Genomic DNA, 18,343 nt, shown 5'->3' on the forward strand with positions numbered 1-18,343 from the left:
GAGCTCTTTCTAGGTTCTAATTTGACCAGGCATTTATTAGGTTATAATAAAAGGAGCAATGAAAGAAAACAGATTCTTTGGAGAGAATGGACAACAACATTTCATGGGAAAAATGAGAAAATTAGCCAGAAGAAAGACATAAATTTGCCACCAAGACATCACAGTTTCTTCAAAGATACAATTCGCCTGCTGAACCTATCCACAAATATTTTTGAAACTCAGAAACATTGCAGCACATTCTCTATAAGAGGATATTACTGTGACTCGCTCAACCAGGGACCCTGTCCTGCTGGTGGACTGACACTATGATAGCTCCCAGTGTTCACCTCCTGGTATTCACACTCTGTGTAATCCCCTCCCTTTGAGAGTGAGAAGGCCAACAGAATACAGCAGAAGTGATGGGATGTCACCTCCATAATTATGTTATAATCTCTGTCTTGCTAGATTTTCCATATTGCTTTCTCTGCTTGCATACTTTGATGAAAAAAGTGGCCACGCTGGAGAGGTCCACATGGCAAAGATTGGAGAGCAATCTCCAGCCAATAGCTAGGAAGGACCTGCAACCCTCAGTCAAACAGTCCTCTGGGAACTGAATTCTGCCAGCAACCTGGATGAGCTTAGAAGTGGATCCTTCCCAGCTGAGCTTTCAAATGAGACCACAGCTTCAGCTGGCAACTTTATTTCAGTCTTGCAAGGAACCCTAAAACAAAGGAATCAGCTAAGCTATGCCAAACTCTTGACCACAGAAACTGTGAGTTAATAAATGTATATCATTTTAAGCCACTAAATATGGGGTAATTTGTTACACAGCAATAGATAACTAATGCAATCCTGATCCAAGCTGAAATATCGAGGAAAGAGTGTCTGGTTTTCACAGTTCTGAACAATTACTCTTGCTGCCCTTGCCTTGCTGGAGTCTGTGAAATAAGACACACTCTTCCAAGCTGCCTGTATCCAGCACATATATGACAACCTCTGCAGCCAGGGGGGTAGGGGGTGGGGGGAGGGGCGTGCTCTGAGAGGTGCCGAATGGGAAAGTCATTTAGCCCATGAAAAGATACTGATTTGTTAAAACAGAAACTTGTATTAGCTTGTGTTCTAAAGAGCTTTTAAATCTCAGAGAAGAGGATGATAAATTGAGTGCTACGTCCACATTTTCAATCAAAGGCTTTAGTTGTAAGTAATTCCACATGCTGTAACCATCAGCAGTATGCAAGGAGGCTGCCATATGAAATAAACCTTCATTTGCCTGAAGCCAGAATTTATATTTTCTTTGAGATTCACATCAACACAGACACACGCACACGTGTGCGTGCGCGCGACTGTTTTTGTGGGAGGATGGACTAACTGAACTCACTTTTCAATTGCATCAGCTTCTTTTTTAATGTAGTGATGAATGGATTCAATTAGATGAAAACCATACTTGTGGTTGACATATCAGGAGTGTTATTTCTTCCCACAGATTTCATCATGCACAATGACTAAAGGCACTGCCTCTCTTTGCTGTCTTTCCAGGTTACACTTATAGGCAGCTCTCTGACCAGAAGAGTGTAGATGATTCTTAATGTGACACTGGCATAAAGGAAAAGAGAAATCCTCTGAGACACTGGTCAAGAGACAACAGGTTCTTTATTCTCTGTTTACTCTTCAGGTCTCCCTGGACTCAGCTGACCAATAGAGTATAAGACCTGAGTCACATAGAGCTTCTCTTTGTTGAATTTGTATATACCCTCAATGCAAAGTTCGGGGGTCTACAAGGCCATCTTTACCTCTGTTATCAACTGCAAGTTAGAGAGCCCCCAAGATCACCCTCGAGTTTGATAATTTGCTAGAAGGACTCACAAAACCCACTGGAAGCTGCTGTACTCACAGTTACAGTTTATGACAGCACAGGGACACAGATTAAAAGCAGCTAAGGGAAGAGGTACACAGAGAAGGGTCCAGGAGAGTCCCAAGCATGGGACCTCTAGCACGGGACTCTAGTGGAGTTATGCAGACACTGTTTATTTCTCACAGGTGCAATGTGTGACAATATGCATGAGCTACTGCCATCCAGACAAGCTCACGTGAACCTTGGTGTCTAGAGGTTTTATTGGGGCTCAGTCACATAGATATGGCTGACTGCCCATGTGGACAACCTTAGTCTCCAGAGGTCAAGTTCACGCCTCATGACCCAAGGATTCCTACTATAAATCACACTGCTAGTATAGACTAGCTGGCATGGCCAAAGGTCCCCAGGTTAAACAAATCAGGCAGGACATTCCAAGATCTTAGAGGTTACCTCCCAGAAGCCAAGGGCAAAGGCCAGGCCTCTCTGGGGGAAAGGTTAATCCTTTACTAGGTACCATACCAAAGCCTATGCAGACTTTCCCGTTCCACTTGGCAGAACTTCCCTGCAACAGCTCTCCAAACTTACACCTCCCCTAATCTCCTCCGTCCTCAAGAACGGCACCAACAACCGCCCAGGTGATCAAGCCACTACCACCCTAATCCATGGAGTGTTTCTGGTGAGCGCAGCCGCGTAGGTGAGGGTAGCGCGGGCCGGGGACTGCCGGGTGCCGCCGGGATGCTGAACCCCGGCCCTCCTCCCCTGAGTAGGACCCCAAGCGAGCCCCGCCCGACCGCCGAGCCTCCAGCCATGGCTCCTCTGCTCACGAAGTATGCTTACCTGCAGGGCCTGGCCAAGAAGATCTGCTCCCAGCCCAGAACCGAGCCGCAGAAGCGCAAGTCGGCTGGCAAAACTCGAGTCTTAGAAGCTGCTGGGCTCCTAAAAAAGGAGAGGAAGAAAGCACTGAAGAAATCCCAGGAACGGGAGGAGAAGGCTGCCGAGGCCAAGGCCCGGGCCCCTGCGGAGAGTCTCAGGTCAGGAAGCCGGTGACAGCCGAGGAGGAGGAGGCCTCCAGCTCCACCGGGGCCCCTGCGCACGGCCTGGACAAAGAGCCTCTTTACCTGCCTTGGACGTCCTGCGGCAGCGCCTGCCTGAAAAGATACTGGAGGCGCGGGGCCAGGGCGGCGCCAAGGAGCTGTCTCCCGCCGTTTTAGAGAAAAGACGTCGGAGGAAGTGGAGGAAGCAGGAGCGCGACCGGGAGGAGAAGCAGCAGCAGGAGCTGAGGGCAAAGCGGAAGGCGCCAGAGGCCCCCGAGGGCGCGGAGCACGCTGAGCGGCCCTGAGGCGGCCCTCGAGGAGGCGCAGGGCCGGCCGGGGCTGCTCTTCAACAAGGTGGAGGTAACCGAAGAGAAGCCGTCCCGCAAGGCTCAGCGCAGGAAGGAGAAGAGGCAGAAGGGGAAGGGCAACCTGACGCCGCTAACAGGCAGGACCTAGGCAGCAGGTGAAGCGCCTGCGGGCGCGGCGGGCCCGGCTGGAGGAGCTGCGGGCCGCGGACGCGGGCCAGGCCCAGGAGCTCGAGGCAAAGATGCAGTGTGCGAACCTGCTGGACAAGGCCGAGAGCGTGAAGATCCGCGACGACGAGCACCTGCTGCAGGAGGCCCCGAAGCGCAAGAAGAGAGGGGTGCAGCGCCAGCGCGCGTGGGAGAAGCGCACTGCGCGTGTGGCGGACAAGACGCAACAACTGCAGGACCCGTGGCGGCAGAACTCGCGCGAGAACAAGGAAGCCGAAGCTGAGCGGCGCCTGGAGAAAACCCGGAAGAGGGGCCGCATCCTGCCCCAGGACCTGGAGCCGGCTGGCCTGGCCTGAGGGCCCGACTGCCCGACCCCGACCCCGGCAGGCTCAGGCTCCCAGCGGAAATCGGACGCTGCCCCGCTGCCCTCACCGACTTTTCGGGGCTCAGGCCGCACGTGCAGAAGAGCCTTCAGATCCGGGTAAGGGGTGACCCAGATCCGGGCTCCAGCCCCCTCTGGTGAGGCCAGAACGCTCCCTGAAAATTCCGGGGTGGGGGACGAGGGAGTGGTGAGGAGTGAGTGGCATGGGGAGGGGCTGGGTCTTCACTGGCCCCCTCCTCCTCTCCCGAGTTCACAGGAGCAGGAAGGGAATGGCCTGTGTGGCTGCTGTGTCAGCCCCAAAGTCTCTTGGACAAAAACCCAACTCCTGTAGCCAAAGCTGAAGGCGGAATTGACAGGCTTGGTAACTGGGGAAAGGCGGGGCCATCCTCAGGCTGCCTGGAATTGAATTATTCTAAATTTATTTGTAAGATGGATAAAGATTATCATTTAAGATAAACATGCACATTAAAAATCCTAAAATAACCGCTAGAAGATAGAAACAGTGTTACTAAACTAGAAAGAAGAAAAATGGAGTGGGGTGGACAGTGTCAGTCTAGGAGGAGGTGGGAGAGAAAGTAAAACCTAAAACTAAGCCGGGTGAATGGAGGATACACAGAGGCAGAGTTAAGTCCAAGCCCACAGGCAGCCAGAACGAATGCACGTCGACAAAACTCAGATGAATTTTATGGTATGTGGATTATATTTCCAAAAAACTGTTAATAAAATTCTTTTGACTAAACTCCAGTTAAGAAACAGATGGTAACCAAAAGGAAGCTGGTGTTGGCTGTATTATAAGATGAAGTCGACCTTAAGATAAAAGGCACTGCTAAGGAGGACTATCACCACGTAACGAAAAGGGGTTCAAATCACCTGGAAGGTAGAACAGTCGTGCACCAGGAACATAGCTTCAAATCTGTCTAGCAGAAACGGACACAACTACAAGGAGAAATCAATTCACAAACCAAAGTGGGAGATTTTTAACATCTTTGTTAGGAATTGATAAACCAGGCAGACAAAATCAGATGGATATGGAAGGTCTGGATGAGAGTATTTATAAGCTTGATCTGTTGGACACACAGAACAGTGTATCTGAAAACAGTATGTACTTCAAGCACACATGGAACAGTGGTGAAAACCAACCATCTCCTAGTCCATAAAGCAAGTCATATTTCAAAGCGTCAGTGTCATACAAAGTATATGATCTGGCCACAGAAAAATGAAAAAACTTAAGAGGTAATTGTTAAAGTTTTCTGTTTGGAAGCTTAGAAACACTCTTCTAAATTACCTGTGAGTCAAAGAATCATCCCTGATGGATGTTAGCGAATATTTAGGACTGAAAGATAATGAAAATGCTATGCCTCACAACCCTTTCACAATGACATCCAACGCACTTAGCAACAGCTATTATTTTTCTGGTTTGTTTGCCTCCCACCCATAAAAATATAATCTCCATGCAAGCAGGCACCAGTCTGCCTTTTTCATACCTGTATTACATGCTCTTAGAAGAAAGTCTAACATATAGTAGGTACTCAATAAATATTTGCCTGACAAATGAACGTATGCCTTTTTCTTGAAAGTCAACTGGTAACCACTGGTTTATTCAACAAGTATATGAGCACCTTCTCAACAAAAGGCCAGACACAGGTGAGTCTAGGCAAAGCCCGCCCTCGAGAGCATAAAAGAGCCTAACAGTAGTATCAGTAGAATAAATAGCGATCATCTTTGTACCTTCCACAGCATAGAGACAGTCTTGGAGCTCATTAAAGAGTGAAAGGACAAAAGAGGACTCTGCTAAAATGGTATTAGAAATTCAAAGGGAGAAAAGAGTTCTTAAAAATGAAAGGGGGCTTCCCAGGTGGCACAGTGGTTGAGAGTCCGCCTGCCGATGCAGGGGACGCGGGTTCGTGCCCCGGTCTGGGAATATCCCACATGCCGCAGAGCGACTGGGCCCGTGAGCCATGGCCGCTGAGCCTGCGCATCCGGAGCCTGTGCTCTGCAACGGGAGAGGCCCCAACAGTGAGAGGCCCGCGTACCGCAAAAAAAAAAAAAAAAAAAGATGAAAGGATCCCACCTGAAGCTTAACACAATATTGCAAATCAACTATACTTCAATAAAAAAAAATTTTTTTAATGAAAGGATCAGGAAAGATTTCACATAGGATTTGAGATGATGGGAAACGAGGCTCGTCTTTCTAAGTAATGGGAGCAGTACAAATAAGGCACAGAGGTAGGAAGGGATACCTTCTGGGCAAGATTAAGTAGTTCCATTTGGAAGAAGTATAGGGTGTATAAAGAGGAATTCTAGGGGATAAAGCTGGGAAGGTTGGTTGGGATCAAAATTGATAAAAGTCCCTATAATTACAACTCTAGACAACATGGAACCTCTGAAAGTTTTTGAAAAAGGACTTACCATGACTGAAACCGTGCCTTAAAAGGGTTGAACTCAGGCAGGATCAGCTTCATGAATATGCAGACTCTGCCGTCACCGAGGACCCTGAGCACAGAAGGGCCCTGTGCTTGGTGTGATGTCCTGCTGCCAAGGTGTTGAAAGTTTAAGTAATTTTGAATTAGGGGCCCTGCGTTTTTCATCTTGCACTGGGACCTTCAAACTATGTGGCTAGTCCTGAAGTCAGGAGAGAGTGATTATGAATGATTAAAATGAGGGGGAGTCAGGAGGCAAGGAGACCAGATAAGAAACCATAATAATGGTTCAAGGAAAAGCTAATGAGGACATGAGGTGGGGAAGCCTTCCTACTCTTAGTAGATACTCTAAGTATTTAGAGGTAATAAAGAAACTTGGGTCATAGTTTGGGTCACAGACCCAAAGATATTCTTCGAAACTCTCAGCTCCAAACTACACAGAATGATTCTTAAAATGTAAGTCAGGCAGAAGTTGAAAGTTTATAGGAAGCCATTGGAAGTTTTTGAGCAGGGATTTTATATAAGATTTATTTAACAAATATTTATTGAACACTTGCTATGTGCCAGGCATAGTGGTGGAATTAGAAACCTACTGGGTGCCAGAGATTAGTGTTACCAAACGAAAGCTCACTGCCCAAGGCATACAGAAGCCCATACTCTGGCATCGGCTTTTGAGAAAAGAAAGCTTTATTGCGAGGTCGACCTGCAGAGCTCAAATCTGTCTCCCAGATCCAAGGTTCAGGGCGAAATTTAAGGAATTAGGAGAATTTCAGACCTGGAAGCTGACTGGCTCATCTTGAATCAGTCCATGTATGGTAATCAAGCTACTCTTGCTGCTGGAAGCTGGATTTTCCTCACTGAAGGAGTTCTTGCTTTGTAAAGAGCTCTGGTGGCAACATTTCTATTCTTTGAATTCCGTAGACTGAAGATCCTTGGTTCCGGGGTCATCCTGGAGACACAGGTTTCCGTGTTGCACATGCGCAGTGATGTCTCTGCAAAATACATTCAGGTTTCATTAATCAACAGCCTGTTTTTATTTTTTTTTATTTTTGGGGGTTTTTTGAGGGGAGGTTGCCAACCTTTTATTTTTCTTTTTTAACAGCTTTATTGGAGTATAACTGCTTTACAATGGTGTGTTAGTTTCTGCTTTATAACAAAGTGAATCAGTTATACATATATATATGTCCCCATATCTCCTCCCTCTTGCGTCTCCCTCCCTCCCACCCTCCCTATCCCACCCCTCTACGTGGTCACAAAGCACCAAGCTGATCTCCCTGTGCTATGCGGCTGCTTCCTACTAGCTATCTATTTTACGTTTGGTAGTGTATATATGTCCATGCCGCTCTCTCACTTTGTCACAGCTTACCCTTCCCCCTCCCCATACCCTCAAGTCCATTCTCTAGTAGGTCTGTGTCTTTATTCCCGTCTTACCCCTAGGTTCTTCATGACCTTTTTTTTTTTTCTTAGATTCCATATATATGTGTTAGCATATGGTATTTGTTTTTCTCTTTCTGACTTACTTCACTCTGTATGACAGACTCTAGGTCCATCCACCTCTGACTTACTTCACTCTGTATGACAGACTGTAGGTCCATCCACCTCACTACAAATAATTCAATTTCGTTTCTTTTTATGGCTGAGTAATATTCCATTGTATATATGTGCCACACCTTCTTTAGCCATTCATCTGTCGATGGACACTTAGGTTGCTTCCATGTCCTGGCTATTGTAAATAGAGCTGCAATGAACATTTTGGTACATGACTCTTTTTGAATTATGGTTTTCTCAGGGTATATGCCCAGTAGTGGTATTGCTGGGTCGTATGGTAATTCTATTTTTAGTTTTTTAAGGAACCTCCATACTGTTCTCCATAGTGAAGAGCCTATTTTAAAAAGCAAAATCATTTTAAGCTGGTCCATGTTTTACATGCTATTTCATAACAGTCCCTTCCATAAACACTGCCAGAGTAGGAAGAATTTTGTATACAGATATTTTTCAGTTATGGTCACCATATAATTTGATCACTGTATAAAGTGTTACACTGAAAGAAAATGTAATGGTTTTCGGGGAGAAAATGTGAAAGCATCTTTCTGCTCTTAAGAAGGCTTCAAGGACATTTCAGGAAGAACCTGGGGTGGTAGGTGAAGAACTGGCTCCAAAATGAACTTAAACCTCATGTCAAGCAATGCACCATTTCAAAATGCAGTGCTAGCTTCCAGGATTTTCGAATCAGATCAGCACATCTCCATTACAAAGAACAACTGCACATTTTCTTTTCTAAGACTAAATGCCTCACCAGTACATTCTAACTGGCTTTTTCTTTGGTTTATTCTGCTTACCCCAAGTCAGCGTTCAAAGCTGTTGGTTTATATAACCTGGAAAACAAATCTAATGAAAACCATTAGGTTGTCATCAAGGGAGAGCTGGATAAGAAGCTCTTGAACTCGTTTCACCCTCTCAAAGGGCAGGACTTATTTTTCTAACCATGAAAACAGCAGATTGGGGAGAAAGCAGAGAGCGATGCAAACACAGACATGGCTGCTCTCTGAGATTTTTCCTCTCCTCAGAAAGCAAAGTTAACACGCGTGGCTCTTGGTACTGTTCACCTGCTTTGTTCCTTCCTGTCCTCTTCCCTTATGGGAAGAAAGTCTTTTAACATACTCATGCATCACAATTAAGGCTTCCAGGGTAATGGATATTAACAAGAGAGAGGTGAATCTGTCTGGTAGGTGCCTCGTTCTGAGGAATACAAAGATCCACTGTTATTTCCCCAAGATGCAGTGACCTCAGACCAAAGGGGCACAGAGTGTCCTGGGCTTGGCCAACCATGGTAGCAGCTGGTTGGAACCAGAACCTTGGGAGGTGGAGTGGGAGGTCGGGCAGAAGGCAGAGGAGCAGAGAAGGAAGAAGTGGGGGAAACTTGGAAGGGCTCTCTGGGTTCCAACCCAACGTGTAATGTACATATGTTACACCTTTGGTTAACCCCCTGGGATGACAGGAATTGGTTCTGAGGGAGACCCAGGCCTCCCTGGCACAGAGCTGGTCCTACATGCCCCTATAACTGGGGCTCTGCAGAGCATCATGACCCCCAGTTATACAAATTTCATAACAGGAACTCTTCCCAGCCTCTAGGTCTTTACATATGCTATTCCTCTGCCCCCAATTCTCTTGCTCTGTATTGACAGCCATTGAATCATCCTTAAGACCCAACTGGCACTTTATCTCCTCTTGGGAGCTTTCCCTGACGTCTAGAGACAGTGAGGCTCCCCTGTTCTAAGCTGCCAGGATATCTCATTGCACTTCCTGGGCATCTCTAACATGTTGTACAGTCACCGTTGCCTATATAATTGTCTCCTTCACTACAGTGTGAATTGCTCAAACGCAGACTGAGTCTCGTTAATCTTACATCCATACTAGCTAGGTAGCTAACACAGTGCATAACAGGTGTTTTATTAGTGTTTAGTGAATGAAAAAAAAAAAAAAGCCAAGAATAAAGGATCAGTTTTTGTGAGGCAAATGTGCTACCCACTTGGCCAGATGTGCCCAGTGAAGGGAGTCTTTGAGGGACCTAAAAGTCATACATTCCACAGTGTCCTGTGAAATTCAAGATAAAGGAAGCCACCATCCTGAACCTAAGAGCATACCTGGTTGATTCTCCCCTCTAGGGAGCCCCAAGGAAAGAAGATCATTATGAACTGCCATGAAAAATGGGAATCATTTGACTGCCCAGGAAATCTTATCATCCAGTTGCAATCTATAGTATTAGAGGTTTTTTTGTTTGTTTTTTTGTTTGTTTGTTTTGTTTTTTAGTATTAGAGTTTTTTGTGCTCTTTTGTGATGATCAATTTTCTACCTGTCAACTTAGAAAGGGCCGGCAAGAGGCAGAGATAATCCTGCTTGGTGTGACTGAAAGTATTCCCACAAGTGTCTAAAGACAAAATAACCTACGCATCTAGACTCGTAGTTACATGAAGGTAACTATTGGGAAGTTGTGCCAGGTGCTGCCTTGGCATGGCCTTTTCTCCAGTGCCTTACATATTAATTTTAAAAGGTTCTTGACATTTCGGTAGAACTGATATAATCATTTTCAGAAACAGGTGCCTGTCCTCAGAATGGGTGTATTTTATTTTATTTTATTTTTATTTTATTTTATTTTTTTGTGGTACGCAGGCCTCTCACTGTTGTGGCCTCTCCCGTTGCGGAGCACGGGCTCTGGATGCGCAGGCTCAGCAGCCATGGCTCACGGGCCCAGCCACTCCATGGCATGTGGGATCTTCCCGGACCGGGGCACGAACCTGTATCCCCTGAATCGGCAGGCGGACTCCCAACCACTGCGCCACCAGGGAAGCCCTGTATTTTATTTCTGATCTAAGTGATATGAGTTAGAATTATTATTCTACCCAAAAAAGACATGGCAATAAGCTGAACAATCTTTATCTATGAAACTTTTTTTCACATTTCAAAATATTTTCATATATAGTATCTCCTTGACATTCACCAATAATCCTATGGAAGTAGCCCGAACTGGGGGTTATTACTTAAATATTAAGAAAAGGGAATTGGACTCAGAAGGCATAAGGGACTCATCCAAAAGTACCAGGCAGTAAGTGGCAGATTTAGTCTCTAGATTCCAAACCCCTAATAAAAGTTTACCTGGTTGGAGGAGGGAGCAGCAGTGAGCACAGGCTCCCAGAGGTGGGGGAGGTGTCAGGGGAGAGGAAGGGTAGCCCAGAGGAGAGGAGGGACCCGTGAGCAGCCGTGTGGTCACAGCGGCGACCTGCAGAGGCCATGGCAGCTCCAGGACGGAGAGCAGGCTCGAATAGTAAGTGGCAGTGATTTAGATGCTTCCAAATTCTCTGCACTACAGGCGTTTGTGGCCGTGTGGATGAAAGGCTCTTGGTGCTGCAGCCAGGAGTCAGTGCTGTGCCTTTGAGGTGGGAGAGCCAACTTCAGGACACTGGTCCACAAGAGACCTCCCAGCTCCACATAATATCAAATGGTGAAAATCTCCCAAAGATCTCCATCTCAACACCAGCACCCAGCTTCACTCAACGACCAGCAAGCTACAGTGCTGGACACCCTATGCCAAACAACTAGCAAGACAGGAACACGACCCCACCCATTAGCAGAGAGGCTGCTTAAAATCATAATAAGTCCACAGACACCCCAAAACACACCACCAGACGTGGACCTACCCACCAGAAAGACAAGATCCAGCCTCATCCACCAGAACACAGGCACTAGTCCCCTCCACCGGAAGCCTACACAACCCACTGAACCAACTTTACCCACTGGGGACAGACACCAAAAACAACGGGAACTACGAACCTGCAGCCTGCAAAAAGGAGACCCCAAACACAGTAAGATAAGCAAAATGAGAAGCCAGAAAAACACACAGCAGATGAAGGAGCAAGATAAAAACCCACCAGGGCTTCCCTGGTGGCACAGTGGTTGAGAGTCCACCTGCCGATGCACGGAACATGGGTTTGTGCCCCCGTCTGGGAAGATCCCACATGCCACGGAGCAGCTTGGCCCGTGAGCCATGGCCGCTGAGCCTGTGCGTCCAGAGCCTGTGCTCCACAACAGGAGAGGCCACAACAGTGAGAGGCCTACGTACCGCAAAAAAAAAAAAAAAAAAAAAAAAAAAAAAAAAAAAAAAACCACCAGACCTAACAAATGAAGAGGAAATAGGCAGTCTACCTGAAAAAGAATTCAGAATAATGATAGTAAAGATGATCCAAACTCTTGGAAATAGAATAAAGAAACTGCAAGAAACATTTAAAAAGGACCTAGAAGAACTAAAGATGAAACAAGCAATGATGAACAACACAATAAATGAAATTAAAAATACTCTTAAAAAAATACTCTAGAAGGGATCAATAACAGAATAACTGAGGCAGAAGAACAGATAAGTGACCTGGAAGATAAAATAGTGGAAATAACTACTGCAGAGCAGAATAAAGAAAAATGAATGAAAAGAACTGAGGACAGTCTCAGAGACCTCTGGGACAACATTAAACGCACCAACATCCGAATTATAGGGGTTCCAGAAGAAGAAGAGAAAAAGAAAGGGACTGAAAAATATTTGAAAAGGTTATAGTTGAAAACTTCCCTAATATGGGAAAGGAAATAGTTAATCAAGTCCAGGAAGCACAGAGAGTCCCATACAGGATAAATCCAAGGAGAAACACACCAAGACACATATTAATCAAACTGTCAAAAATTAAATACAAAGAAAACATATTAAAAGCAGCAAGGGAAAAGCAACAAATAACACACAAGGGAATCCCCATAAGGTTAACAGCTGATCTTTCAGCAGAAACTCTGCAAGCCAGAAGGGAGTGGCAGGACATATTTAAAGTGATGAAGGAGAAAAACCTACAACCAAGATTACTCTACCTAGCAAGGATCTCATTCAGATTAGATGGAGAAATTAAAACCTTTACAGACAAGCAAAAGCTGAGAGAGTTCAGCACCACCAAACCAGCTTTACAACAAATGCTAAAAGAACTTCTCTAGGCAAGAAACACAACAGAAGGAAAAGACCTACAATAACAAACCCAAAACAATTAAGAGAATGGTAATAGGAACATACATATCGATAATTACCTTAAATGTAAATGGATTAAGCGCTCCCACCAAAAGACACAGATTGGCTGAATGGATACAAAAACAAGACCCATATATATGCTGTCTAAAAGAGACCCACTTCAGACCTAGAGACACATACAGACTGAAAGTAAGGGGATGGAAAAAGATATTCCATGCAAATGGAAACCAAAAGAAAGCTGGAGTAAATTCTCATATCAGACAAAATAAACTTTAAAATAAAGACTACTGGGCTTCCCTGGTGACGCAGTGGTTGGGAGTCCGCCTGCCGATGCAGGGGACACGGGTTCATGCCCCGGTCCGGGAGGATCCCACATGCTGCGGAGCAGCTGGGCCCGTGAGCCATGGCCGCTAAGCCTGCACGTCCGGAGCCTGTGCTCCGTGGCAGGAGGGGCCACAACAGTAAGAGGCCCATGTACTGCAAAAAATAAATAAATAAATAAAGTAAAATAAAATAAAGACTATTAGAAGAGACAAAAAAGAACACTACATAATGATCAAGGGATCGATCCAAGAAGAAGATATAACAATTGTAAACATTTATGCACCCAACATAGGAGTACCTCAGTACATAAGGCAACTACTAACATCCATAAAAGGAGAAATCGACAGAAACACATTCATAGTAGTGGACTTTAACACCCCACTTTCACCAATGGACAGATCATCCAAACAAAATAAATAAGGAAACACAAGCTTTAAATGATACATTAAACAAGATGGACTTAATTGATATTTATAGGACATTCCATCCAAAAACAACAGAATACACATTTTTCTCAAGTGCTCATGGAACATTCTCCAAGATAGATCATATCTTGGGTCACAAATCAAGCCTCGGTAAATTTAAGAAAATTGAAATTGTATCAAGTGTCTTTTCCGACCACAACGCTATGAGACTAGATATCAATTACAGGAAAAGATCTGTAAAAAGTACAAACACGTGGAGGCTAAACAATACATTACTTAATAACGAAGTGATCACTGAAGAAATCAAAGAGGAAATCAAAAAATACCTAGAAACAAATGACAATGGAGACACGACGAGCCAAAACCTATGGGATGCAGCAAAAGTAGTTATAAGAGGGAAGTTTATAGCAATACAATCCTACCTTAAGAAACAGGAAACATCTCGAATATACAACCTAACCTTGCACCTAAAGTAATTAGAGAAAGAAGAACAAAAAAACCCCAAAGTTAGCAGACGGAAAGAAATCATAAAGATCAGATCAGAAATAAATGAAAAAGAAATGAAGGAAACGATAGCAAAGATCAATAAAACTAAAAGCTGGTTCTTTGAGAAGATAAACAAAATTGATAAACCATTAGCCAGACTCATCAAGACAAAAAGGAAGAAGACTCAAATCAATAGAATTAGAAATGAAAAAGGAGAAGTAACAACTGACACTGCAGAAATACAAAAGATCATGAGAGATTACTACAAGCAAGTCTATGCCAATAAAATGGACCACCTGGAAGAAATGGACAAATTCTTAGAAATGCACAACCTGCCAAGACTGAATCAGGAAGAAATAGAAAATATGAACAGACCAATCACAAGCACTGAAATTGAAACTGTGATTAAAAATCTTCCAACAAACAAAAGCCCAGGACCAGATGGCTTCACAGGCAAACTGTATCAAACATTTAGAGAAGAGCTAATACCTATCCTTCTCAAACTCTTCCAAAATATAGCAGAGGGAGGAACACTCCCAAACTCATACTACGAGGCCACCATCGCCGATACCAAAACCAGACAAGGATGTCACAAAGAAAGAAAACTACAGGCAAATATCACTGATGAACACGGATGCAAAAATCCTCAACAAAATACTAGCAAACAGAATCCAACAGCACATTAAAAGGATCATACACCATGATCAAGTGGGGTTTATTCTAGGAATACAAGGATTCTTCAATATACGCAAATCAATCAACGTGATACACCATATTAACAAATTGAGAGAGAAGGAGAAAAACCATATGATCATCTCAATAGATGCAGAGAAATCTTTTGACAAAATTCAACACCCATTTATGATAAAAACCCTGCAGAAAGTAGGCATAGATGGAACTTTCCTCAACATAATAAAGGCCATATATGACAAACCCACAGCTCAATGGTGAAAAACTGAAAGCATTTCCACTAAGATCAGGAACAAGACAAGGTTGCCCACTCTCACCACTCTTATTCAACATAGTTTTGGAAGTTTTAGCCACAGCAATCAGAGAAGAAAAGGAAATAAAAGGAATCCAAATCAGAAAAGAAGAAGTAAAGCTGTCACTGTTTGTAGATGACATGATACTATACATAGAGAATCCTAAAGATGCTACCAGAAAACTACTAGAGCTAATCAATAAATTTGGTAAAGTAGCAGGATACAAAATTAACACACAGAAATCTCTTGCATTCCTATACACTAATGATGAAAAATCTGAAAGTGAAATCAAGGAAACACTCCCATTTACTATTGCAACAAAAAGAATAAAAGACCTAGGAATAAACCTACCTAAGGAGACAAAAGACCTGTATGCAGAAGACTATAAGACACTGATGAAAGAAATTAAAGATGATACAAATAGATGGAGAGATATACCATGTTCTTGGATTGGAAGAATCAACATTGTGAAAATGACTCTACTACCCAAAGCAATCTACAGATTCAATGCAATCCCTATCAAACTACCACTGGCATTTTTCACAGAACTAGAACAAAACATTTCACAATTTGGGGCTTCCCTGGTGGCGCAGTGGTTGGGAGTCCACCTGCTGATGCAGGGGGCGTGGGTTTGTGCCCGGGTCTGGGAGGATGCTGTGTGCCGTGGACCGGCTGGGCCAGTGAGCCATGGCTGCTAAGCCTGCGTGTCCGGAGCCTGTGCTCCGCGACGGGAGAGGCCACAGTGGTGAGAGGCCCACGTACCGCAAAAAAAAAAAAAAAAAAAAAATTCACAATTTGTATGGAAACACAAAAGACCCCGAATAGCTAAACAATCTTGAGAACAAAAAATGGAGCTGGAGGAATCAGGCTCCCTGACTTCAGACTATACTACAAAGCTACAGTAATCAAGGCAGTATGGTACTGGCACAAAAACAGAAATATAGATCAATGGAACAGGATAGAAAGCCCTGAGATAAACACATGCACATATGGTCACCTTATCTTTGATAAAGGAGGCAGGAATGTACAGTGGAGAAAGGACAGCCTCTTCAATAAGTGGTGCTGGGAAAACTGGACAGGTACATGTAAAAGTATGAGATTAGAACACTCCCTAACACCATAGACAAAAATAAGCTCAAAATGGATTAAAGACCTAAATGTAAGGCCAGAAACTATCAAACTCTTAGAGGAAAACATAGGCAGAACACTATGACATAAATCACAGCAAGATCCTTTTTGACCCACCTCGTAGAGAAATGGAAATAAAAATAAACAAATGGGACCTAATGAAACTTCGAAGCTTTTGCACAGCAAAGGAAACCATAAACAAGACAAAAAGACAACCCTCAGAATGGGAGAAAATATTTGCCAATGAAGCAACTGACAAAGGATTAATCTCCAAAATTTATAAGGAGCTCATACAGCTCAATAACAAAAAAACAAACAACCCAATCCAAAAATGGGCAGAAGACCTAAATACACATTTCTCCAAAGAAGATATACAAATTGCCAACAAACACATGAAAGAATGCTCAACATCATTAATCATTAGAGAAATGCAAATCAAAACTACAATGAGATATCATCTCACACCAGTCAGAATGGCCATCATCACAAAATCTAGAAACAATAAATGCTGGAGAGGGTGTGGAGAAAAGGGAACACTCTTGCACTGCTGGTGGGAAAGTGAATTGGTACAGCCACTATGGAAAGCAGTATGGAGGTTCCTTAAAAAACTAAAAATAGAACTACCATACGACCCAGCAATCCCAATACTGGGCATATACCCTGAGAAAACCAAAATTCAAAAAGAGTCATGTACCAAAATGTTCATTGCAGCCCTATTTACAATAGCCAGTACATGGAAGCAACCTAAGTGTCCATCAAGAGATGAATGGATAAAGAAGATGTGTCACATATATACAATGGAATATTACTCAGCCATAAAAAGAAACGAAATTGAGTTATTTGTAGTGAGGTGGATGGACCTAGAGTCTGTCATACAGAGTGAAGTAAGTCAGAAAGAGAAAAAGAAATACTGTATGCTCACACATATATATGGAATCTAAGAAAAAAAAAAGTCATGAAGAACCTAGGGGTAAGATGGGAATAAAGACACAGACCTACTAGAGAATGGACTTGAGGATATGGGGAGGGGGAAGGGTAAGCTGTGACAAAGTGAGAGAGTGGCATGGACATATATACACTACCAAACGTAAAATAGATAGCTAGTGGGAAGTAGCCGCATAGCACAGGGAGATCAGCTCGGTGCTTTGTGACCACCTGGATGGGTGGGATAGGGAGGGTGGGAAGGAGGGAGACGCAAGAGGGAGGAGATATGGGAACATATGTATATGTATAACTGATTCACTTTGTTATAAAGCAGAAACTAACACACCATTGTAAAGCAATTATACTCCAATAAAGATGTAAAAAAAAAAAAAGTTTACCTGGTTTATGGGCTTCCCTGGTGTTGCAGTGGTTAAGAATCCGCCTGCCAATGCAGGGGACAGGGGTTCAAGCCCTGGTCCGGGAAGTTCCCACATACCGTGGAGCAACTAAGCCCGTGCGCCACTACTACTGAGCCTGCGCTCTAGAGCCCGCGATCCACAACTACGGAAGCCCGTGTGCCACAACTACCGAAGCCCACACCCCTAGAACCCGCGCACTGCAACGAAGAGTAGCCCCCGCTCGCCACAACTAGAGAAAGCCCACGAGGAGCAGCAGAGACCCAACGCAGCCAAAAATAAATTAATTAATTTTTTAAAAAAGTTCCCCTGTTTTTTGCCTAAAGGATACATGCTGACATTTCCAGATAAGATTAACATGTAGCACAAGGATCTAACTCACTGCACCAAATATTTTGGGTACTCCACATGGTGGGTTTGATTTTTCCTACTCCTTGAAGTGAGGTGTAGCTGAGTGATTCGCTTTGGTGGGCTGAAGTTTTGGAGTCCAGTGCACAAGTGGAGACACTCTTTCCCTCTGCCATTTAGGTGGTAGCTATGCCATCAGTCTCGGTCCCAGAGTAAAGCCAATGAGGAGAAGAGCCCCCAGCTGACACATCATGGACCCAGGCAGGGAATAAACCTTTGTTTAATTGAGGTGTATTGTTACCACAGCACAACCTGACTTACCCTGCCTGATACACTACATGCAAGAGCTTACATGCAATGACTTTATGGAAATGACCAAAGAACCATAAAAATGGGGGCAGTTGCATCTCTCTGGAAGTTAAGGAAGTGTGCCATCCATAAGCCGTTAAGTTTGGAGAAATTTCAACAAGATAAAATAAGCTTAAGGAAGGATAACAAGGGATGACTCAATACTCCTTTAAATAAATTAGTAACCTAGAAATGTTTACTTTTTCATGCTAAATAGGGACATGGTGAGGAGGCCCCCCTCACCAAAAAATAATAATAATAATAATACTCC

The 18,343-nt window shown here is 44.0% G+C and overlaps 1 pseudogene; it reads left to right on the forward strand.

Annotated features, from left to right (window-relative positions):
- The first annotated feature begins 2,638 nt into the window (after positions 1-2,638).
- Positions 2,639-3,694, forward strand: LOC132523447 (surfeit locus protein 6-like; annotated as a pseudogene).
- The last annotated feature ends 14,649 nt before the right edge of the window (positions 3,695-18,343 follow it).

The sequence above is a fragment of the Lagenorhynchus albirostris genome, chromosome 7, assembly GCF_949774975.1.
Source record: "Lagenorhynchus albirostris chromosome 7, mLagAlb1.1, whole genome shotgun sequence".
Classification (NCBI taxonomy): domain Eukaryota; kingdom Metazoa; phylum Chordata; class Mammalia; order Artiodactyla; family Delphinidae; genus Lagenorhynchus; species Lagenorhynchus albirostris.